Here is a 24,603-nt window from a genome sequence, read left to right on the forward strand (position 1 = left end):
ATCTACCGATGGTTGGTTAGGATGGTAATAATGAAGTCTCGTGTATTAGATGTAAACGTACATGATTTCCTTAGTTCACTACAAGTTTTGCCGCAAGCGCGCCCAGCGGAGAAAGTAATGCAAACGCTATAGAATAAACTGCTCCTTCTTCAACAGCAGTGGAAGCGTGTGTCTGTATTTAGGATACCGGGTCACGTGAGAATGTGGCGAAGCGAGTGAACAGACTAAGCGACCAAAGAGACCTGCAGAAAACACAATGCGACACAATATATCAATCCATTGCAGGCTGTCACTGTTGAGTAACACAGTGTCTGGTCGTGAGGGACAACGAGCTCAACTCGATAGAGCCAAGTGTGCTTGCTGTCTTCGCATAACTCATAGTCGTCCCTTTGATAGGGTAAGGTGACTTGACCATGCTCTGAATATGACACTGCTCATTAACTAATGGTGTCATACTACGGTGGCAGGACCACGTAGTATCTGATGCCTACAACGTGTCACATTGTAACTTAATGAATTTTATATTTTTTCGACAGGTTAGAAGAATTCTGCACAGAGCATAAATTAATCATAGCTAACACTTGGTTCAAGAATCATGAACAAAGTTTGTATACTGGAAAAAACCTGGAGATACTAGAAGGTATCAAATAGATTATATAATGGTAAGACAGAAATTTGGGAACCAGGTTTTAAATTGTAAGACATTTCCAGGGGCAGATGTGGACTCTGACCACAATCTATTGGTTATGAACTGTAGATTGAAACTGAAGAAACTGCAGAAAGGTGGGAATTTAAGGAGATGGGACCTGGATAAACTGAATAAATCAGAGGTTGTACAGAGTTTCCGGGACAGCAAAAGGGAACGATTGACGAGAATGGGGGAAAGAAATATAGTAGAAGAAGAATGGGTAGCTTTGAGGGATGAAGTAGTGAAGGCAGCAGAGGATCAAGTAGGTAAAAAGACGAGGGCTAGTAGAAATCCTTGGGTAACAGAAGAAATATTGAATTTAATTGATGAAAAGGGAAAATACAAAAATGCAATAAATGAAGCAGGCAAAAAGGAATACAAACGTCTCAAGAATGAGATCGACAGGAGCAGGGAAAATGGCTAAGCAGGGATGGGTAGAGGGCAAATGTAAGGATGTAGAGGCTTATCTAACTAGGGGTAAGATACATACTGCCTACAGGAAAATTAAAGAGCCCTTTGGAGAAAAGAGAAACACTTGTATGAATATAAAGAGCTCAGATGGAAACCCAGTTCTAAGCAACGAAGGGAAAGCAGAAAGGTGGAAGGAGTATATATTGGGTCTATACAAGGGCGATGTACTTGAGGACATGGAAGAGGATGTAGATGAAGATGAAATGGGAGATATGATACTGCGTGAAGAGATTGACAGGGTACTGAAAGACGTAAGTCGAAACAAGGCACCGGGAGTAGACAACATTCCATTAGAACTACTGACAGCCTTGAGAGAGCCAGTCCTGACAAAACTCTACCATCTGGTAAGCAAAATGTATGAGACAGGCGAAATACCCTCAGACCTCAAGAAGAATATAATAATTTCAATCCCAAAGAAAGCATGTGTTGACAGATGTGAAAATTACCGAACTATCAGTTTAATAAGTCACGGCTGCAAAATTATAATGCGAATTCTTTACAGACAAATGGAAAAACTGGTAGAAGCCGACCTCGGGGAAGATCAGTTTGGATTCCGTAGGAATGTTGGAACACGTGAGGCAATACTGACCCTACGACTTATCTTACAAAATAGATTAAGGAAGGGCAAACCTACGTTTCTAGCATTTGTAGACTTAGAGAAAGCTTTTGACAATGTTGACTGGAATACTCTCTTTCAAATTCTGAAGGTGGCAGGGGTAAAATACAGGGAGCGAAAGGCTATTTACAATTTGTACAGAAACCAGATGGCAGTTATGAGAGTCGAGGGACATGAAAGGGAAGCAGTGGTTGGAAAGGGAGTGAGACAGGGTTGTAGCCTCTCCCCGCTGTTATTCAATCTGTATATTGAGCAAGCAGTAAAAGAAACAAAAGAAAAATTCAGAGTATGTATTAAAATCCATGGAGAAAAAATAAAAACTTTAAGGTTCGCCGATGACACTGTAATTCTGTCAGAGACAGCAGAGGACTTGACAGAGCAGTTGAACGGAATGGATAGTGTCTTGAAAGGAGGATATAAGATGAACATCAAGAAAAGCAAAATGAGGATAATGGAATGTAGTCGAATTAAGTCGGATGATACTGAGGGAATTAGATTAGGAAATGAGACACTTAAAGTAGTAAAGGAGTTTTGCTATTTGGGGAGCAAAATAACTGATGATGGTCGAAGTAGAGAGGATATGAAATGTAGACTGACAACGGCAAGGAAAGCGTTTCTGAAGAAGAGAAATTTGTTAACATCGAGTATAGATTTAAGTGTCAGGAAGTCGTTTCTGAAAGTATTTGTATGTAGTGTAGGCATGTATGGAAGTGAAGCGTGGGCGAAAAATAGTTTGGACTAGAATAGAATAGAAGCTTTCGATATGTGATGCTACAGAAGAATGCTGATGATTAGATGGGTAGATCACATAACTAATGAGGAGGTATTGAATAGAATTGGGGAGAAGAGGAGTTTGTGGCTCAACTTGACTAGAAGAAGGGATCGGTTGGTAGGACATGTTCTGAGGCATCAAGGGATCACCAGTTTAGTATTGGAGGGCAGCGTGGAGGGTAAAAATCGTAGAGGGAGACCAAGAGATGAATACACTAAGTAGATTCAGAAGGATGTAGGCTGCAGTAGGTATTGGGAGATGAAGCAGCTTGCACAGGATAGAGTAGCACGGAGAGCTGCATCAAACGAGTCTCAGGACTGAAGGCCACAACAACACCAACAGAAGAAAATTTTAGAGGAGACTTGGCCTTTACTTTCTGTAACGACATCTTAAGAGAGGCGATACTTTTAAAATTTTTCGTAAAGTCTTGACTCTAGCTGAAACATTTACAACGTCTGATCAAAAGTACCCGGACACCACTATGTATTGCGGAATTGTCCACTATTGCCACGAGACGCGGGCCTGCCAATACAAAAGCATGTGGGGAGTAATGTGTTGTCAGCACAGCAGTAGTAACAGCAGAATAGGTTGGTCGGAAGAGCTCACCTGTGGAAGAACTCAATTAGGCACATTCAACCCTTGCAAAGCTGCTCGAGTCGCCTGTTGATGATGTGACACGAAGAACCAACCACACCTAAACCGAGACTAGACTGATTTCCTGTACTGACGTATAGGGACTGCCGAGAATTAGAGAGTGTGGTAGTAAAAGAAGTCTTACGAAAACAGTGGCAGGAATTACTCTTGTGTTCCAAAGTGCTGTTAGCAGTCCAGTACGGACTTAAGAAGTGGAGTACGACGCTCGAGCTGCTCCTCATAAACCACACATTTCTGTTGTCAGTGACGCTGGAGGAGGAGTAGGGGTGGCAGTGTGAAGGAATGGTTTGAGGTTTGGTGAATGCATGGAGGACGTTACCTGCCGCCATCCGCAGTGCGAACAGTAAAGTATGGAGGAAGCATGAAGTATGGAGGAAGCAGTGCCGTGGTATGGAGGTGGTACTCGCGGTTATGACGTGGTCCACTTACTGCGCTTAAGCAAAGGCTAAATAAGGGAGGATATGAACACAGTTTACAGCACTGTGAACTGTGCACAGCAGAGCAACAGTTCGTAAGCGATGATTGTTTGTATAATGACGACAACGCAACGTGTCACAAGATAGCATCTGTGAGGTAATGGTTTGTGGACAATAACATTCCTGAAATGGACTGGCTTGCCCAAAGTCCCGACCTGAACGCAACGGAAATCCTTCGAGATGAATCAAAACATCGACATCACTAACTTCTCTCAACTTCAGTATCTTGAGGAGGGACTGGCTGCCTTTCCTTCACAGACATTCAGACACCTCATTGAAAGTGTCCCCAGCAGAGTTAAAGCCGTCATAAAGAGAAAAGGTGAACGGACGCCATGTTAATGTCCACTAACAGCTGTCCTTATTCTTTTAATCTGATAGTATGTAGTGTAAGCTGGAGGTTCCAATGTGCTGCAGAGTGGTTGGCTCATCTCATTTTATCAAGCAATCAACCAGCCACCCTTATCTCTTTTACTGTTTTATATATTTCTTATTTTAGTTTTGCATTTATTTCTCCTGCAGGATTAGGGCTCGTGTTTCTCTCTTACATCTAACTGAACATTAAATGATATATTGTACATGTTCAATACATACTGCTACTACTGCTATACTACTACTAATACTACTAAAATAATAATAGACACAGTAACCACTGAGCAAACAGAACCGCAGACCTAGCCGTGCTGAGGTCTTGCTAAGTCACGTAGCCAGATACAAACACGTTCCACTTCAAACTAGTGCAGAAACGGCCAAGTCGAAAGATACAAGTGAAAATCTACTCAAGTTCTGAGGCTTGCGCAGCGCGCAAACTAAGGGACCCAACCTCCGAAGCCTGAGCACAACCTACGGTATTCCCACTGATTACTGCCCAGTACCCTCAGACAATTTCCAGTGTTGACGTAGTTGTAAAACCGCAAGTATGACAAATACTTCAAATCCCATGTCTACGGTACAGTGATAATGAATTCTGTTAACCCGCATAAGTTTCACAAGCTGCTACATGTACAACAGTTCACAGTGGCAGCCCAGAGCGCCAATGCAGACATGGCGTCGTAGCTCTAAGTCTGTCGTTCCCGGTCTAATGTTCCCGGTCGCGTCGCGAGCAGCGAGCATTCTTTCCAGGAGATCTTTTTCTGTCTCGAAAGGCGTCTCGTACACAAGACTCGTCACATGGCTCCACGAGGAGAAATCAAGTGGGGTGAGATCAGGTGAACATGCCTGCCGCGAAGCAGGACCTCTTCTGCCCTTCAGTTTTTCAGAGGATGTCTGAACCAGATATTCACGAACTACTTAGTCGAAAGTGAGGTTGAGCTCTATCATGTATGAACCACATCCGTTGACGAATAACAAATTGGGTATGTTCTAGGATCATGGGTAGTAGGTCTCCGACAAACACTGAGTACATTGGTGCGTTTAACTGGGGAGGAAGACGAAACGAGCCTAGATCGTAACCATTAACTGTAACTGCCCACACTTTGACTAATAATCTCCGTTGATGGCTCTTCACAACTGTAGTGTGGGGATTCTTGTCGGCCCAAAACATGATCAATACGACTATTTAGCATTCCATCTCCGCTGCAAAGTACATACGCAGGAAATTGAGGATCGACTGTAAGGCGCTGTAATAACTGTTGGGCGAACACGACACCATCGTGCCTCAGAGATGGTAACAACATTACGGGATCACCCTGTTCATAAAAATTTTTAGTGTGGTGTAACTTTGTAGTGCCCAGTGGACGAAATTAGATAACCTCTAAATTATTAAATAAAGTGTTTATTTTAAAATAAAATAAAAGTCCTCATAGAAGAATAATGTCCTCGAAATAATCGTTTAACCTCGTCTCAAATATAGAGTGGTTCTGCATTAGACATCAGGCATGGTTATTTTTTCCACAGTCGTATGGCTGAAATGAAGGATATGGAGAACGACTGAACCCAAACGTAGGTACAACCAAGATGCTGGTCGTTTGTGTTACAGCAATATACTGATGGTCTCTATCTGATTTTGGAGGAGATTTGTTGAGGACACCAGTGACTAAGCAGTCATTGCAGGAAACAGGATGTGTAAAAACATCGTCGCCTGTCCGGTCGCATCCACTCTAGATGACCACTGAATTTCCCTTTCTCATTCTTACAGGGTTATTACAAATGATTGAAGCGATTTCACAGCTCTACAATAACTTTATTATTTGAGATATTTTCACAATGTTTTGCACACACATACAAAAACTCAAAAAGTTTTTTTAGGCACTCACAAATGTTCGATATGTGCCCCTTTAGTGATTCGGCAGACATCAAGCCGATAATCAAGTTCCTCCGACACTCGGCGCAGCATGTCCCCATCAATGAGTTCGAAAGCATCGTTGATGCGAGCTCGCAGTTGTGGCACGTTTCTTGGTAGAGGAGGTCTAAACACTGAATCTTTCACATAACCCCACAGAAAGAAATCGCATGGGTTAAGTCGGGAGAGCGTGGAGGCCATGACATGAATTGCTGATTTGCCAATCTCCTGTTTAAGAAACGCCGAACATCATGATGGAAGTGCGGTGGAGCACCATCCTGTTGAAAGATGAAGTCGGCGCTGTCGGTCTCCAGTTGTGGCATGCGCCAATTTTCCAGCATGTCCAGATACACGTGTCCTGTAACGTTTTTTTCGCAGAAGAAAAAGGGGCCGTAAACTTTAAACCGTGAGATTGCACAAAACACGTTAACTTTTGGTGAATTGCGAATTTGCTGCACGAATCCGTGAGGATTCTCTACCGTCCAGATTCGCACATTGTGTCTGTTCACTTCACCATTAAGAAAAAATGTTGCTTCATCACTGAAAACGAGTTTCGCACTGAACGCATCCTCTTCCATGAGCTGTTGCAACCGCGCCGAAAATTCAAAGCGTTTGACTTTGTCATCGGGTGTCAGGGCTTGTAGCAATTGTAAACGATAAGGCTTCTGCTTTAGCCTTTTCCGTAAGATTTTCCAAACCGTCGGCTGTGGTACGTTTAGCTCCCTGCTTGCTTTATTCGTCGACTTCCGCGGGCTACGCGTGAAACTTGCCCGCACGCGTTCAACCGTTTCTTCGCTCAGGCCGACCCGTTGATTTCCCCTTACAGAGGCATCCAGAAGCTTTAAACTGCGCATACCATCGCCGAATGGAGTTAGCAGTTGGTGGATCTTTGTTGAACTTCGTCCTGAAGTGTCGTTGCACTGTTATGACTGACTGATGTGAGTGCATTTCAAGCACGACATACGCTTTCTCGGCTCCTGTCGCCATTTTGCCTCACTGAGCTCTCGAGCGCTCTGGCGGCAGAAACCTGAAGTGCGGCTTCAGCCGAACAAAACTTTATGAGTTTTTCTACGTATGTGTAGTGTGTCGTGACCATATGTCAATGAATGGAGCTACAGTGAATTTATGAAATCGCTTCAATCATTTGTAATAGCCCTGTAGTTTGAGAACTGTCTATATGCATGGTTTTAGTGACTTCCTAAACTTTCCCGCATGTATAACTTGTGATAATCTTCATGAATTTGCAGCTGAATCTTTCATTCAGGTAGACACAATATTTCGGCGGTCCACCTGGCCGTCATCTTCAGGTGAGAGCCTATTGCGCGGAGTCTCGTCGAGCTGATGTTATTTCGGATCTGGCGCCCCTGTGTAGGCCAGCAGCGTGCGCTCGGCACATGCGCCAAGTGCCGTGAGTGCTACCACCAAATATACTAGCAGCGACACTTAGCGAATCCACTGCGTTTAAATACGGGCTTTAAGTGTTCAATTTGCTGTGGTAAACTTTGCGCGTGAGATAGAGTATACGCTCTTCGAATCAGCGTGCTAAGGATGCCAGTGCGTTGATGTGGTGGGAGGCAGTTAGTCACTTGCTGACACCCATGAGTATGTCTAGGGCTGCAGTGAATGCTCTCCCACAGAGTATCATCATTGCTCTTTTAAACGAGAATTTCCACAAATGGGAACTTTCCATTATCTTCACTTCCATTATAAAATTAATGCTGGGATGAATGGAATTAAAATGTTCCAAATGTTAGATCCATTTGGATCCGTGCCACTGTGGTAAAGCGTTCATTGGTCATTGTGGAGGACTGGTGTGTGGGACGCCGGAACCACATACGGTTACAACAGTCTTAAAAAACCGTGGTTGCAGAGCATTGCTTACGTGAGGGACACGCAACGAAATATAATGAGACACATGTGGATGCTGTCGCTTTTATTTGCTGGGATTGTGTTCTGAAGGCATTTATTGAAATTAAACTGGCTGATAATCATTTTAATTGCAACAAGAGCTATCCTCTAAGCAAATCGTGAAACCGTGCGCTGACATGCATAACATACGACGATCTTTGACTGAAACGGCAGCAGCTTTAAACGATTAGCTGCGACAGCGATGTTTCGTTTGTGTTTGCCATCACCGCCTGCAGCACAGGTGGTGTGTTTCGCAGTTGGCACAGCACTCACGCCACTTGTCGCGTGCGCTGTATACTCTCAGATACCCTACACGGGGTATTTTCCTGTTATAGGCACAAAGGAAAGGGGCGAGAAGAGGACAATAACACAAGCAAACAATCCTAATAAATTTTGGTCCAGGCACAACTGCAGGAGTGCAGTCACGCCAGTCTTACAACACTTTTAATGTCCAACAATCTGGATGTTGCTCTTAATGGTGAAATGTGTATGTGATACATGCATGATGGTGCACCGTTAGTTTCATGTTACTGTTCAGGAACACATAACATAGCACGAATCTTCGACAACGATTGTACGGGGTGTTCAAAAAGTCTCTCCGCAGTGTCGTATGATTGTCAGCCGCGAGTGCCGTATGCCGCAGTGAATATACCGAAATGAAATTCAGTGAAATACAAGTTATTAATTTATTGAATATTCATTTTCACATTAAATGTAAGTGTCTCCCTTGTTGTTGAATACACAGTTCAATTCGTCTAATCATGTCTCCAAACGCTAGTTGTAAACATTTCTTCTGTTAACAGAAGCAGTGAAAGTGGATATTGCAGTTTCCATTGATTGATGGATTTTGGACAGTTTTTACACACTGTTGCTTTCGTTGCACCCCAGACGATAAGGTGAAATTATGCGATCACCAAAAACATCAGCAAGCAGTGACATTGAAACCGAGCTGTATGCGCGGTTGTACCATCTTGTTGAAAATAACCGTTCAGTACTTCACTTAACACAAGTTCTCCTATGATTGGGCACATAATATCACTGCAGTATCGTTGTGCGTTTATTGTTTCATTGAAAAATATGGGACTCATAATCCGACGTCTAGAAATTGTAACCGAAACTCCCATTTTCACAGAATGAAGTGGTTCCTCATGAATACACAATGGATTTGCAGTACTCCACATACGAGAGTTTTGCGAGTTCATTTACCAGGATAAATGAAACCACTCCTCATTAGTGAAAAACGTTTCATTAAGAATATCCCTTCGATTTTTTTAAATGAAATTTTTGAAGCATTGGCAATAATGCAGTCTCTTGCTATGATCAGTATTTTTCAGTTCTTGCACGATTGTCACTTTGTATGGGAAAAGTTCTAATTTTTTCCTTACAGCTGTGTGGGCCGTTCCGACACTAACACCGATATCCTGGGCGAGTTTTCTTACTCACTTGTTCGAACTCATAAACATTGTTTCGGAAGTATCGAGTAGTTTATCCTCAGACAAAACGCTAGGACGACCACTTCTCGGCGCATCTGTCACTGAACCCGTACTTCGAAATTTGTTAATCAAATCTCGCACACTATCGCGATGTGGGAGTGTTGTCTCAGAGAAAACTGAATTAAATGTTTGAGGAATTGAGACTGAGTATTTATCTCCAGATTTGAACACTTGTTCGACCAAAAACACACGTTCTTCAATGGTTAGCATTTTAACAGTGACAAAAACGAAACAGACGAACAAAGAAACTAAACTTAAACGTTCACGTCAACACGTAACGACACGCACCAACGATACTACTGAGTCTAGCTGAGATAATCGAAGAAACAGTGAATGTTGGGAGAGTCCACATGAATGGAAGTAACCCAGGCAGGCGAACAATCATACGGCACGCGCGGCTAACAATCATATGACACTGCGGAGAGACTTTTTGAACACCCCGTATAGGCTGTGCCTGTTTATTAGGGTTGTTTACTTCTTTCATTGTCCTCTACATACCTCTTTCATTTGCACCTACAGCAGTCTAACCCCCTGTAGCGTCAGATCAACAAGACTGATCAACAGCAGCACCCGAAGATGATGGATGGCTTGGACCATCAAATGTTGAGGTGACTTGAAGACCCGGCTGTAAACCCAGGAGGAGTATCACATGATGCAAGTTTGTGTGTGTGTGTACGCGCGTGCGCGCGCGCGCGTGTTTCTCTGTGTGTGTGTGTGTGTGTGTGTGTGTGTGTGTGTATGCCAGCATGGCATTTAGTGCATATTTGTATTTCATTTGTGGCTTTTTCTTTTTTAAGTTTTACCACTCTGATGCAGACTCGTCTCACAAAAGATGTGACAACAGTTGTCGCAGTGGGATGAAGGCCTTACCCGCTGCCCAGGTTGGACTGGTCGACGAGGACTGCGGTGCGGAAGCGCGCCATGAGCGCGTCGCCGACTCGCCGGAAGTCGGGCACGGCGCGCCAGCACGTCTTCAGCTCGCAGCTGCCCGACATGCCGTGGCACTTGCAGCGCAGCACCGTGTTGCTCGACAGCGCCTGCAACAGCCGCAAGCCCGCCGAGCGCTACAGTTGCCAGACAGTCTAACCCTGAGCAGAGCACAGCTGGTCCTCTTGTCATCAGTCTAGATACGTGGGCCGGACAGAAATATGAAACAATACACATTACGAAGCCATTGGCATTCAAAGGAGTTTCCAGTCGTATCTGAAGGGAAAAATGCAGGTCCTTCATGACTTTCAAGGGAACCTTATACCATTGTTCCTGCAAAATACACTACTGGCCATTAAAATTGCTACACCAAGAAGAAATGCAGATGATAAACGGGTATGCATTGGACAAATATATTATACTACAACTGACTTGTGATTATATATTCACGCAAATTGGGTGCATAGATCCTGATAAATCAGTACCCAGAAAAACCACCTCTGGCCGTAATAACGGCCTTGATACGCCTGGGCATTGAGTCAAACACAGCTTGGATGGCGTGTACAGGTACAGCTGCCCGTCCAGCTTCAACGCGATACCACAGTTCATCAAGAGTAGTGACCGGCGTATTGTGACGAGCCAATTGCTCGGCCACCATTGACCAGACGTTTTCAGTTGGTGAGAGATCTGGAGAATGTGCTGGCCGGGGCAGCAGTCGAACATTTTCTGTATCTAGAAAGGCCCGTACAGGACCTGACACATGAGGTTGTGCATTATCCTGCTGAAATGTAGGGTTTCGCAGGGATCGAATGAAGGGTAGAGCCACTGGTCGTAACACATCTGAAATGTAACGTCCAAGCCGGCCAGGGTGGCCGAGCGGTTCTAGGCGCTACAGTCGAACCCTGCCTCGGGCATGGATGTGTGTGATGTCCTTAGTTTAGTTAGGTTTAAGTAGTTCTAAGTTCTAGGGGACTTATGACCTTAGAAGTTGAACCATTTTTTTGTAACTTCAACTGTTCAAAGTGCCGTCAATGCGAACAAGAGGTGACCGAGACGTGTAACCAATGGCACCCCGTACCATCACGCCGGGTGATATGCCAGTATGGCGATGGCGAATACACGCTTCCAACGCGCGTTCACCGCGGATGCGACCATCATGATGCTGTAAACAGAATTTGGATTCGTCTGAAAAAATGACGATTTGCCATTCGTGCACCCAGGTTCGTCGTTGTGTACACCATCGCAGGCGCTCCTGTCTGTGATGCAGCGTCAAGGGTAACCGCAGCCATGGTCTCCGAGCTGATAGTCCATACTGCTGCAAACGTCATCAAACTGTTCGTGCAGATGGTTGTTGTCTTGCAAACGTCCCCATCTGTTGACTCAGGGATCGAGACGTGGCTGCACGATCCGTTACAGCCATGCGGATAACATGCCTGTCTTCTCGACTGCTAGTGATACGAGGTCGTTGGGATCCAGTACGGCGTTCCGTATTACCCTCCTGAACCCACCGATTCCATATTCTGCTAACAGTCATTGGATCTCGACCATCGCGAGCAGCAATGTCGCGATACGATAAACCGCAATCGCGACAGGCTACAATCCGACCTTTATCAAAGTCGGAAACGTGATGGTACGCATTTCCCCTCCTTATACGAGGCATCACAACGTATCACCAGGCAACGCCGGTCAACTGCTGTTTGTGTATGAGAAATCGGTTGGAAACGTTCTTCCTGTGAGCACGTTGTAGGTGTCGCCACCTAGCTTGTGTGAATGCTCTGAAAAGCTAATCGTTTGCATACCACAGCATCTTCTTCCTGTCGGTTGAATTTCATGTCTGTAGCACGTTATCGTGGTGGTGTAGCAATTGTAATAGCCAGTAGAGTAATAGCAAGTTCAGGTAACGATGAGGGAGGTATATAGCGATCACGCAATCTATTTCAAGTGTACATCTACATCTACGTAGATACTCTGCAAGTTAGTGTAAGGTGCATAGCGAAGGGAACCCTGTACCACTACTTGTCATTTCACCTCCTGTTCCACTCGCAAATAGAGCGCGGGAGAAACGACTGTCTGTACGCCTCCGTATGAGCCCTAATTTCCTTTAGCTTATCTTCGTGGTCCTTACGTGCGATGTATGTTGGCGGGAGCAGTATCGTTCCGCAGTCAGCTTCAAACGCCGGTTCTCAAAATTTTCTCAATAGCGTTCCCCGAAAAGGACACCGCCTTCACTCCAAGGATTCCCATTTGAGTTCCCGAAGCATCTCTGTAACAATTAAGTTTTGTTCGAACCTACCAATCCAGAAGCTCTCCTTTGAATTGCTTTGATGTCTTCCATTAATCCGACCTGGTACGGATCCCAAACACTGAGCAGTACTGAAGAATAGGTCGTACCAGCGTCTTATATGCGGTCTCCTTGACCACAAATCCTCAACAATGCTGAGATATGGTGAGGGGAGATGCAACAATTCATCCCCGTGCTCATAAAACAAGTCCTGGACGATGCGAAATGTGTGAGCAGGGGCTCTGTCTTCTGGGAACAGAGAATCACCACTGGGGAACAAACATTGCAGCATAGGATGGACCTGATCAGCCAAAATGGTCGCATAATCCTTGGCAGCAATGCGGCCTTTCGGAGTAACCATGCAGTCCATGAAATACCACGATATGGCTGCCAAAATAATCACTGAACCTCCACCATATTTCACTCTTGGAACGTAAACTTGGTCAAAATTTTGAATCGGTATGAGACAAGACTCATCCGACTATTTTTCAATACAGTTTGATGCCTTCGGCAGCACGTTTTCCTATTATGGAGATTCATATCGCTGATGAGTAGTTTTGAAATTCCACCTGGCGCTACAGTTCCCTGCTTATGGAGCTCTCGTTGTGATGTTTTGGTACTAACAACGTTCACGAGTGCTATATTCAGTTCTTCAGTGACTTTTGCAGTTATCGTCCTGTTGTTTTTCGTCACAGAGTTTCAACGTTCGCGCTTGGAGTAATCGGGGTTTTTCCCACTTTTCTTGTATGTGGTATAAATCTTCGACACGGCACCTTTTTGAAACACCAAACATTTCGGCTTCCTTGGTTAAATGGTTCAAATGGCTCTGAGCACTATTGGATTTAACGTCTGTGGTCATCAATCCCCTAGAACTTAGAACAACTTAAACCTAACTAACCTAAGGACATGACACACATCCATGCCCGAGGCAGGATTCGAACCTGCAACCGTAGCGGTCGCGCGGATCCAGGCTGAAGCGCCTAGAACCGCTCGGCCACACCGGCCGGCCTTCCTTGGTTAAAGAAGCATTCACCATACGAGCACCAAAAGTTTGCCCACGATCGAACTCACTGAGCTCCGACATAGTGCTCTCACATCTACACAAAACACTTTTCTCAACACAACAGACATTTTCAACGTATTGAGGACATTTCACAGGTGTAATTCGTGATCAAATACAACAGTGCAGCCTGCAGGCACGGCTAACATCTGCACTCATGTTCCAGCATGCATTTCCCGCCATGTTTCATTTCTGCGTACAGTCCCTGTAGCTGTATTACAGGCGCCACTAGAACGGTCACACAGTCACTTGCATTCAGTGGCAGATTGCCTTCCAGGGGCAAAGAAAAATTGATTTTCGTTGTTTCATATAATTATTATGCAATTAAAAACTGTCTACTCACTAAGACGTATAAACTTAAGTCAAAGGTTCAACAAAATGAATTAAAGTTGAAAACTATGTATGTGTCTTGAGCCAGCGGAATATACAGTTTGCAAATTACCCCGACTATATTCATCCATTATTTGAGAACTGAAGCAGTTTAAGACTCCCAACAAACTTACACATAATTTCAAACGCTTTGAAAACATTTTCTCCCAGACAACATCTACCAAATAATGAAAGGAAAAATGTGTATTGCTTAGTACATTTTGCTGTTTATGCAGTAAAATTTCAGCATCTGTATGGCATTTGGGCTGATCAGTTCTTCGCTACTAAATCGATTAGCAACCGCCGGCCAGAGTGGCCGTGCGGTTCTAGGCGCTACAGTCTGGAACCGCGAGACCGCTACGGTCGCAGGTTCGAATCCTGCCTCGGGCATGGGAGTGTGTGATGTCCTTAGGTTAGTTAGATTTAAGTAGTTCTAAGTTCTAGGGGACTGATGACCTCAGCAGTTGAGTCCCATAGTGCTCAGAGCCATTTGAACCATTTGATTCGCAACCCGTTATGCTGACAGTACTAACATACACATATCACTGAAAGTACCTGCAAAATTGTACGACATATAGTTCAGGACATATGACGTCATAAAAAGTTTTGGTTTTGGCTTTTCCGTTAGCCTCTGTATTAATAACCCGAAACTAATAAAACTAAGATAATTGGGGTTTTGCGTTTTCAGCCATAAAGGTTTTACATATTTAACATTAAATATTCAACACATTATCTCTTTTGAAAGATAGACATCCCAAGCTGTTTTGTACATGAAAGTTCGATTTTTCAGAGAGTCGTAAGGGGGGGGGGTGGAGGGAGAGAGTTTGGGAGGGTGGGGGGTGGAGAGAGTTTTCTGGTAGCCTAATAACTAATATGCAAATGATAGCTCAATTCTAAGCAACAAAAAGTAGAATATAGAGAGTGGGAAAGAGTTCTCTTAGTTTAATAAAAGGTTGTATGAGAAAGTCTAATTAAAAGAAAGGAACAGAATAGTTTGAGGTGGAATGAGGGTATCGGGAGAATGACCACATCCCAGTGCTATCTCAATGTTTTCTACTTCTTTTGACGATGACGATAATTTCGATCATTTTCTTTTCTTCTGGATGTTACCCTTGTCTAGTATCCTTTCATCCTCATACTCCACGACCATCTTCCCTTATCTGCACGTGATGTTTTGCTAATGAGCCTAATTCTGTCCTGGAAACGTATGGCAGTTGGAAGTCTGAATTTTTTATCTGAAAAGCAAGCTGTTTTAAATCTCTGATTCCTGAATTCCCATTTCTCCCTTTGTATTTCTTGAATCCAGCGTTTTGTTGCTGATAGGAAACTTCTTTATCTAATGCGTTACCCTGTCCTGGTCAATTCTACAGACGTGGACGAAGAATATGGTCCCTTTCCTGACGGTGTCCGAAATCATTCCTACATGGATATACGGTTCTTGGTTCGCTCGGATCCTGCTCTTCAACGTTCCAGTATTTTCCCAAGAATCCTCCGTTCCACAAATTCTGATCCTCTAAGTAATCCTGTTCTTACAAGCTTCAGACATTCTGCTTCTTATAAGGCTTCAGGGTGGCTGACTGTCTGGTAATTCGCAACTTTTCAGTTGTTCGAAAAATTCTTCTTCTTGTAAATCATAATGAGTTTGTTTGCGAAATTGATTTTGTTTATTCGTGGTCCCTTAACTTCTTTTCGTATCATACAAGTTCCTTTTCATGAGCACCTTTTCCGCGTTACACTTGATTTTGCTAAAAAGTGGCCCTTGCGTGTCACATTTTATCATAATATTGTACTGAAGTGAGAAATTATTAATGATAATAGAGTGAGGTGTTCCAGCAGAAAGCACACTGCTCATGTTTGTGCCACTGAGTATTATACAAAAACGCGAAACAAAAAAACAGTCCAGAAGTTGAACCGGTTTCACAATACAGTGCCGCACTGGTCACCCAGTATTACGAGCTGAGAATCAAGTATATAGACAACACGCGTCTAAGCACCATACGGTATTCGGCCTCCTCTCACGAATCTCTAGCCCAAGTTTAAGCTCTCCAGAGCACCATTACCTTAGTCTTTTTATGCATGTTCTTGTTAGCTAAAATATATAATATTTCATTAAAAACGCGACTCACAGTCAGTCTCTGTTCACTTTCGACGACCACTGCCGTGTACCAGCGAAAGTGATCACGCTCTTTTTGACTGTGAAAAACAAATCAGACATCGCATTACTCTTTCTCTTCCGTCATTGCCTGTTCTATATAGACTACAATTAAATATTAGCGGTGACAATGAACAGCCCTGCCCTTCTTATCCTTTGTCTGCTTTCGGCCTCTCGTGCTAATTATTCCAGTCTGCTTCTCATAATGAGCAATTCTGTAATCGATCGCTCTGGTACCAGGAAGGGAAGCAGAATTTTAACGTAGTTTGGGATTATTTTTAACTTTTTAATTTACGTTCTTCTTCTTCGCAAGAATGATTATGTCCGTCAGAAGTCTGAATAACCACTTTTTCATGGTGGACCTCTGCAAGATGTGCAGGAAGAGAATCACTGAGGTTCTGGATGGAACCGACAGGGATGTGGAAACGTATCGACTTCTGTGCCATGTCAGCCGCGCTAGGTATTTATCTTACTGCCCTTTCCAGGATGCCCACACATCCTGACCACCCCGCTGATTGCAGGAGAGTTAATTACAATGGTAGCTTTCACCTTACAAAACAATACATATTAGATACACTGACAAAAATAAAGATCACTTGTAAGAAACCCCATAATTGTCTATCATTGAGACTCATAAGTTTGAAATTTGGCTCAGAGATGCCTAGAAGCTTCCCGTGTAATGGTGTAAAAGCGTGGTGCCCTGAGACAGCGCCCTGGGGCTCGGCAATGCTTAAATGAGCAAGGTGTCGACACATTTAATAAAAAGCAAGGGCTCAGAAATTCACGTGCGGTTGAGGTGGGTTAATAAAGTCACATCTCCACCAAATTTCACCATAATTCTGCGCAACGGCACCGCGGACACGTCATACGATGCTGAGGTCGTCACTCGCCGTCTTACCCACATCTCACTCCTTCTTTTGACGCCTGTGATATGGAGGTCAGTACCACGACACCAGCCGTTGAAAGCACGCGGTTCTCTTACAGGTAACAGAGGAAAACATTTCAAACACACCCGCCTCAGAATCGACACGAAAGGCACTTAGGAGGTGGCATAAATGGCTTCTATGAAACCACCCCTTCCCTTGGGACATTGATTCTCATGTATTTCTCTGTCGGAAACGACAATTTGTAGTATGATGAGGAACAGGACGATATTATCTACAATTTTCGACTCTACTGACAACACGCAGGCAATTCCAGCTACACCAAGGACATCATAGGACTGATACCCTCTTGAAAACGATCGGATCCCTTTGGAGGTTAGTGCGACCACTATTTTTGCGCTGGTATATAGGGTGGAACCACTGGGGACCGTTCAGAATGTAAGTAGGCTGTTTATGTTTTCTTATTGGCAACGTTACGTAGCGCTCTGTACGAAAATCACTGGCTGTGCTGTGTGCAGTCTGTGGCTAGTTTGCATTGTTGTCTGCCATTGTAGTGTTGGGCAGCGGCAGCTGGATGTGCACAGCGCGTAGCGTTGCGCAGTTGGAGGTGAGCCGCCAGCAGTGGTGGATGTGGGGAGAGAGATGGCGGAAGTTTTGAAATTGAACTGCTATATATATTATGATTATTAAGGTAAATACATAGTTTGTTCTCTATTAATATCTTTCATTTGCTAACTATCCCTATCAGTAGTTAGTGACTTCCGTAGTTTGAATCTTTTATTTAGCTGGCAGTAGTGGCGCTCGCTGTATTGCAGTAGTTCGAGTAATGAAGATTTTTGTGAGGTAAGTTATTTGTGAAAGGTATAGTTTAATGTTACTCAGGGCCATTCTTTTGCAGGGATCTTTGATAGTCAGATTGCGTTGCGCTAAAAATATTGTGTGTCAGGTTAAGCACAGTCGTGTATAAATTCTTCTAAGGGGACGTTTCATAAGAACCATTCGTTGAAATTTGAACGTGATTCGAAGCAGCAATACGTGATTATGCTTTTTCAGCCCTCTTGCTTCGCGCGTTCCTATGGCGTGATCACATTGACATATGGTTGAATAAAATGGCAAAGGGTCCCTCTGAGACCACTCAGATTTGCAACGGCCTCGGTGCCACCCACACAATTGCTGACCACGTTAAAAAGTACCTGTATAGAGACTTCATCTCCCATCCACCTCAGTGGCGATTCACTGCTGCTCAAGCGCACAGAAACCATACCATTCGACACCCCTTCGATTCTGAAACTAAACTAAACTACGAGGTGGAATCCAAAATTTTCGGGACTGGTGTTGCCATCTGGAAAGTAGGATTACTAGATCTTTGCACCGCTGGGTGGCGAGAACTGCATATCTGATGAGTCAGTGTGCGGAATGGCATTCAGCTGGGAGGACGTGTTGCGTGTCCATAGTGATTTCCGTAATATTCTGTGTTTGGTGTGTGGCGATTTTACGATGAATCCGCGAACAGAACAGCGCGTGCTGAAGTGTGCACGGGCCTTCGTCAGACCACATCTGATGATCCGACCTTCTTGTCAAGGGTTATCACCGGTGAGGAGAGCTGTATTTACGATTATGACCCAGAGACAAAGCGACAATCGTCCCAGTGGAAGAACCCGATCTCTCCAAGACCCAAAAAAGTGAGACAGGTGAAGAGCAAAGTGAAGAGCATGATCATCGTTTTCTTTGATACCAAAGGAACTGTGCACAAAGAATTCGTCCCACCCAACCAAACAGTGAATTCCGCGTACTACCGTGACGTCTTGAGACGGCTTCGTGGAAACGTGCTGCATCACGACAACGTTTGACCAGTTGCAGAAGCGCTGGGACCGGCGTGTACGTGCGGATGGGAACTACTTCGAGGTTGATGGTGACCATTAGTCAAAAAGTAAGGTTTTCAACAGATGGCAGCACCAGTCCTGATAATTTTAGATAGCACCTCGCCGGCCGCGGTGGCCGTGCGGTTCTGGCGCTGCAGTCCGGAACCGCGGGACTGCTACGGTCGCAGGTTCGAATCCTGCCTCGGGCATGTGTGTGTGCGATGTCCTTCGGTTAGTTAGGGTTAAGTAGTTCTAAGTTCTAGGGGACTTATGACCTAAGATGTTGAGTCCCATAGTGCTCAGAGCCATTTGAACCATTTTTTTGATAGCACCTCGTAAACTCCGTCCTAAAATGCCTCGGAAGGCCCAACGGTACCAAACGACCGCCGTACCATCCTCAGACGACAGTCGTCACTGAATGCGGATATGGAGGAGTATGTGGTCAGCGCCGCGCGGGATTAGCCGAGCGGTCTAGGGCGCTGCAGTCATGGACTGTACCGCTGATCCGAGCGGAGGTTCGAGTCCTCCCTCGGGCATGGGTATGTGTGTTTGTCCTTAGGATAATTTAGGTTAAGTAGTGTGTAAGCTTAGGGACTGATGACCTTAGCAGTTAAGTCCCATAAGATTTCACACACATTTGAACATTTTTATGTGGTCAGCACACCGCTCTCTTAGGCGCTGTCCGTTTTCGTGACTGAAGCCATTATTTCTCAGTCAAGTAGCTCCTCAGTTGGCCGCAGAAGTACTTAGTAGACCCCGTTTGCAAGCAGCGCTCGGCAGATACGGACGGCCGCTGCTAGCAAACCCCGAGAGCGCTTAGCTTCGGTGATCTTACGGGAACTGATATTACCACTGCGACAATGCCGTTAGTCCTCAGGAAGTGCCAAAAAGAATTTTAAAAAATTGCTCTTACTTATCTATTCACATGTATTCTCTGGAATTCTGAACAACAACGATATTAATAGTATGCTGCCGAACTGATGTTTACCTATTCTGCACAATACTTCGATAGCCAATTCATCCATCTTCTGCTGTAGCTGCTAGTTCTGCTGCCGTGAGTACGCGCTACCTGGACTTCAACCAGGCTGTGAGCTACTGTTGGTCTCGTGTGGCGATTTGTAGCTTAGTTCGATTCCCGACGTCGACTATGCTCTTTGATGCTCTGTTGTTTCACAGAGCTGGCACTGATATTTCGTGAGATGCAAATTCTCTGAGCATCTTCCAACTCTGGAACCCATGCGTTATTTACATAGAAACATTCGTTCCCTTTATCACGTTTTCAGACACCCTCATTTCTACAGGCTCCTTAATTACGCTGTCGCGGACACGTAGCGTTTGCTCCACCATACTGGTCGCATGGTATTTCACCTCATGATTTTATGCGAGGCAGTGCTCGGTGACAGCTGATTTGCTTATTTGTTTTAGTAGGGTGCGTTGCTGACGTTCCTTAAGTCTCTCCTCGACTGTTCTGATAGCGCGGCCCACGTCAGAGACGCCATATTCGCACGGAATGCGATACAAGTCTGGCTTTCGGAGAAGAAGATTTTTTATGTTAGCTGATGTAAGCGAAATTCCGTAGGAATATACCGAACATTCTTGATATTGTGCGAGTATAAGGTAGATAACCGACTTTTGTCTTGTCTACCTCAGTCTCAACATCATCCTCTTTCTAAGGCGTTCTCGATTTAAACTGCATCGCCCGTTCAATTTGACGATTTGGGTACCTATTTCTCTGGAAGACATTTTGCAGGTATTTTAATTCTGCGGCAAAGCTCTCCTTGTCTCAATGGGTCCGATCCCTATGGGCCAGGTCTCGAGTGGTGGCTTCCTTAGCGAGACATCCCCAAAGAGTCAAATTGATGATCAGTAACCAACTAACCGAACAAGGCTCTGACTTTATCTATCTTGGATATAATATGAGGGCATAACGGGTATAGTACAGACGTTTTTATATGTGATACCTTAATCTGTACACACATCAGTATGTTGGATGTGTTTTCCTGCGTCGAATAGTCTTTCGACAAGCACCTCACAAACTTTACGACCAAATGGTTTCTGCATGGCCGTACGTGGGGCGCGAAGTGAATGACGCCTGACAGAATAAATTATCCATTTTGCGTTCGCACGTCCACAGTTCAACGCCTGACCTGCTTCCCGATGAAAAATCAACAATAACGGCCAGCTCTTGCCACATATATGTGGAGGTAGTGACCAACCTAAAAACGAACGACTGTAACAGTTGTAAGTACTAGTCTATAAATGACATAAATTCTCCTGTAATGTTGTTCACTACAGCGTTCTCAATCATTAGTGGAAATATCTTCTCTTACACCTGTTACATACTGTATCTTTTGACGACAACACACAGATATTAAATTAATTAAGTTCCAAATGATATGCGGCATCATAAAGGGACATTAAAATACGAATCTCAGAATGACACCCTGCTCAGCTTCTATAATGAATGACTGTCCCTATGTTGCTTTATGGAAGTGGGTAATGGATAATGCGTGAGAGAGATGAAAGCAGAGCAAATGAAATTTCTAAGGTTGGTAAAATGATGTCCTAAACGAGATCAATTTAAAAATGAAGAGATTAAAGTAGAGTTGTAATTGTATAACGTAAACAATAAAAGACAACTACATAATACCAATATGGGAAGACCATCTAGAAAAGTGGGTCCCAACCTTTCTGAGACCATTATCCCTGAGTGTAATCAGAAGTCAGCCGATGCCCCCGCCTCTCCCAACATCATCAACATTAGCGCCTAACTAAACTTTAGCATCGAAAAGAATTTTCTTTGAAAAACTATAAGTTTTTAAATGACGAAAGTTTAATGATATTTAATTTTTGTATGTGTTTTAATAAACCATGAATTAATTAGTTCTAAAAATGGCTCTGAGCACTATGGTACTTAACTTCTGAGGTCATCAGTCCCCTAGAACTTAGAACTACTTAAACGTAACTAACCTAAGGACATCACACACATCCATGCCCGAGGCAGGATTTGAACCTGCGACCGCAACGGTCGCGCGGTTCCAGACTGTAGCGCCTAGAACCGCTCGGCCACCACGGCCACGAATTAATCAGTCAGTGAGACAATTGGTTCTGCTTATTTCTAATAACCTTTTGTTATAAACTGATGAATCAGTTCTCCATTCCTTCAGGTGAGTTATCTGCAACTCTTTCTCAGAGAAGAAAGGGTGTACGCTTAATACAAAACATGTTTTGTCTGCACCACTCCTCTCTCTGGCGATACTTGCTTCAGCCACATCCTGCACCCTCGTTTAACAACAAATAGATTAAAATGTGTGTACTACAAAAGTCCCGTGTAAATCACTTGACTGTTGGCCCTCTTGCTTATGAACTGGAAGGCGTCAGGTTGTCTGACCATTGCCACTAATGATAAATATAATACAGTGTAGAACCTAGAGCAGTGTCACCGCTGGTAACTGGGGCTCATTACGAAGCGCGACTCATCACTGAAGACAATTCTACTCAAGTCATGAGGTTCCAGGCCGAAGAGGTGTCTGGAGACGCCCCAGACGACGGTGGGATAGCAACCCGACGTCTGACCATCTTCAGGCCGGACACCCAGGAGTCTGTGATGCCATTTACTTTCGTAGCAGAAGCCATTTGGTTATCATCCGTGGCACGCTTTCAGCACAACTGTACGTCGACGGTACTCCACGACCCGGTTTGTTGCCCTTCATGGCAAGCCGTTCTGGACTTACATTTCAGCAAGATAATGCCCACACAAACATGGCAAGAGTTTCTACTGCTTGTCTGTGGGCTTGCCAAAACCTACCATGGCCAGCAAAGTTACCAGACCTCTCCCCAACTGAGAACTTTGGAGCGTTATGGGCAGGACCCTCCAACCAGTTAGGGATTTTGACGAACTAATGCGCCGGTTGGGCGGAATCTGATACGATATCACTCAGGAGGACATGCAACAACTCTGTCAATCAGTGATAATCCAAATAACTGCTTGGCTAAGAGCCACGGGTGGACCAATTCTTTATTGACTTGCTCAATTTGTGAAGTTCTTCCTCTCGAATAAATTATCCAGTTTTTCAAAAATTGTAATCATTTGTTTGTACGTGTGCATCACATTTACAGATTTCCGTCTCTACACCATCCGTCCAAAAAGTTACGTGATTGGTTTTATTCTTGGAGTATAAGAGACGTAAGCGCACCAAGGTGGCTGCTTGAACTAACGACTTTACAATACAGCTGTGCATTCGATCAGTCACACCGAGCGAGATGGCGCAATGGCCAACACACTGGACTCGCATTCCTGAGGACACGGGCGTCCTCCTGCCATCCTTATTTAGGTTTTTCGTGATTTCCTTAAATCGCTTCAAGCAAATGCCGGGAACAGCCAACTTCCTTCAACCGACATTTGTTTGACCGATACTTAAGTTTTTCTCCTGTCTGTCACAGACTTTGGGAACACGTTTTGCGCTTGCATATCATGTCCTTCTCGAAAAGAGATTGTGTGATGAACATCAACAAATGTAAAACAAGCGCAATTGAATATACACTCCTGGAAATTGAAATAAGAACACCGTGAATTCATTGTCCCAGGAAGGGGAAACTTTATTGACACATTCCTGGGGTCAGATACATCACATGATTACACTGACAGAACCACAGGCACATAGACACAGGCAACAGAGCATGCACAATGTCGCCACTAGTACAGTGTATATCTACCTTTCGCAGCAATGCAGGCTGCTATTCTCCCATGGAGACGATCGTAGAGATGCTGGATGTAGTCCTGTGGAACGGCTTGCCATGCCATTTCCACCTGGCGCCTCAGTTGGACCAGCGTTCGTGCTGGACGTGCAGACCGCGTGAGACGACGCTTCATCCAGTCCCAAACATGCTCAATGGGGGACAGATCCGGAGATCTTGCTGGCCAGGGTAGTTGACTTACACCTTCTAGAGCACGTTGGGTGGCACGGGATACATGCGGACGTGCATTGTCCTGTTGGAACAGCAAGTTCCCTTGCCGGTCTAGGAATGGTAGAACGATGGGTTCGATGACGGTTTGGATGTACCGTGCACTATTCAGTGTCCCCTCGACGATCACCAGTGGTGTACGGCCAGTGTAGGAGATCGCTCCCCACACCATGATGCCGGGTGTTGGCCCTGTGTGCCTCGGTCGTATGCAGTCCTGATTGTGGCGCTCACCTGCACGGCGCCAAACAGGCATACGACCATCATTGGCACCAAGGCAGAAGCGACTCTCATCGCTGAAGACGACACGTCTCCATTCGTCCCTCCATTCACGCCTGTCGCGACACCACTGGAGGCGGGCTGCACGATGTTGGGGCGTGAGCGGAAGACGGCCTAACGGTGTGCGGGACCGTAGCCCAGCTTCATGGAGACGGTTGCGAATGGTCCTCGCCGATACCCCAGGAGCAACAGTGTCCCTAATTTGCTGGGAAGTGGCGGTGCGGTCCCCTACGGCACTGCGTAGGATCCTACGGTCTTGGCGTGCATCCGTGCGTCGCTGCGGTCCGGTCCCAGGTCGACGGGCACGTGCACCTTCCGCCGACCACTGGCGACATCATCGATGTACTGTGGAGACCTCACGCCCCACGTGTTGAGCAATTCGGCGGTACGTCCACCCGGCCTCCCGCATGCCCACTATACGCCCTCGCTCAAAGTCCGTCAACTGCACATACGGTTCACGTCCACGCTGTC

General features: G+C 44.9%; 1 long non-coding RNA gene across 1 annotated transcript in view; it reads right to left on the reverse strand.

The window, feature by feature from the left end:
• The window catches only part of LOC126144643 (uncharacterized), a 133,653-nt gene that overhangs the window by 6,944 nt on the left and 102,106 nt on the right, over positions 1-24,603 (reverse strand). Inside the window, exon 2 of the long non-coding RNA XR_007529762.1 lies at positions 10,227-10,393. This is a non-coding gene — a long non-coding RNA (uncharacterized LOC126144643). The remainder of the gene's footprint in view (positions 1-10,226; positions 10,394-24,603) is intronic.

Source organism: Schistocerca cancellata, chromosome 2, assembly GCF_023864275.1.
Source record: "Schistocerca cancellata isolate TAMUIC-IGC-003103 chromosome 2, iqSchCanc2.1, whole genome shotgun sequence".
NCBI lineage: Eukaryota > Metazoa > Arthropoda > Insecta > Orthoptera > Acrididae > Schistocerca > Schistocerca cancellata.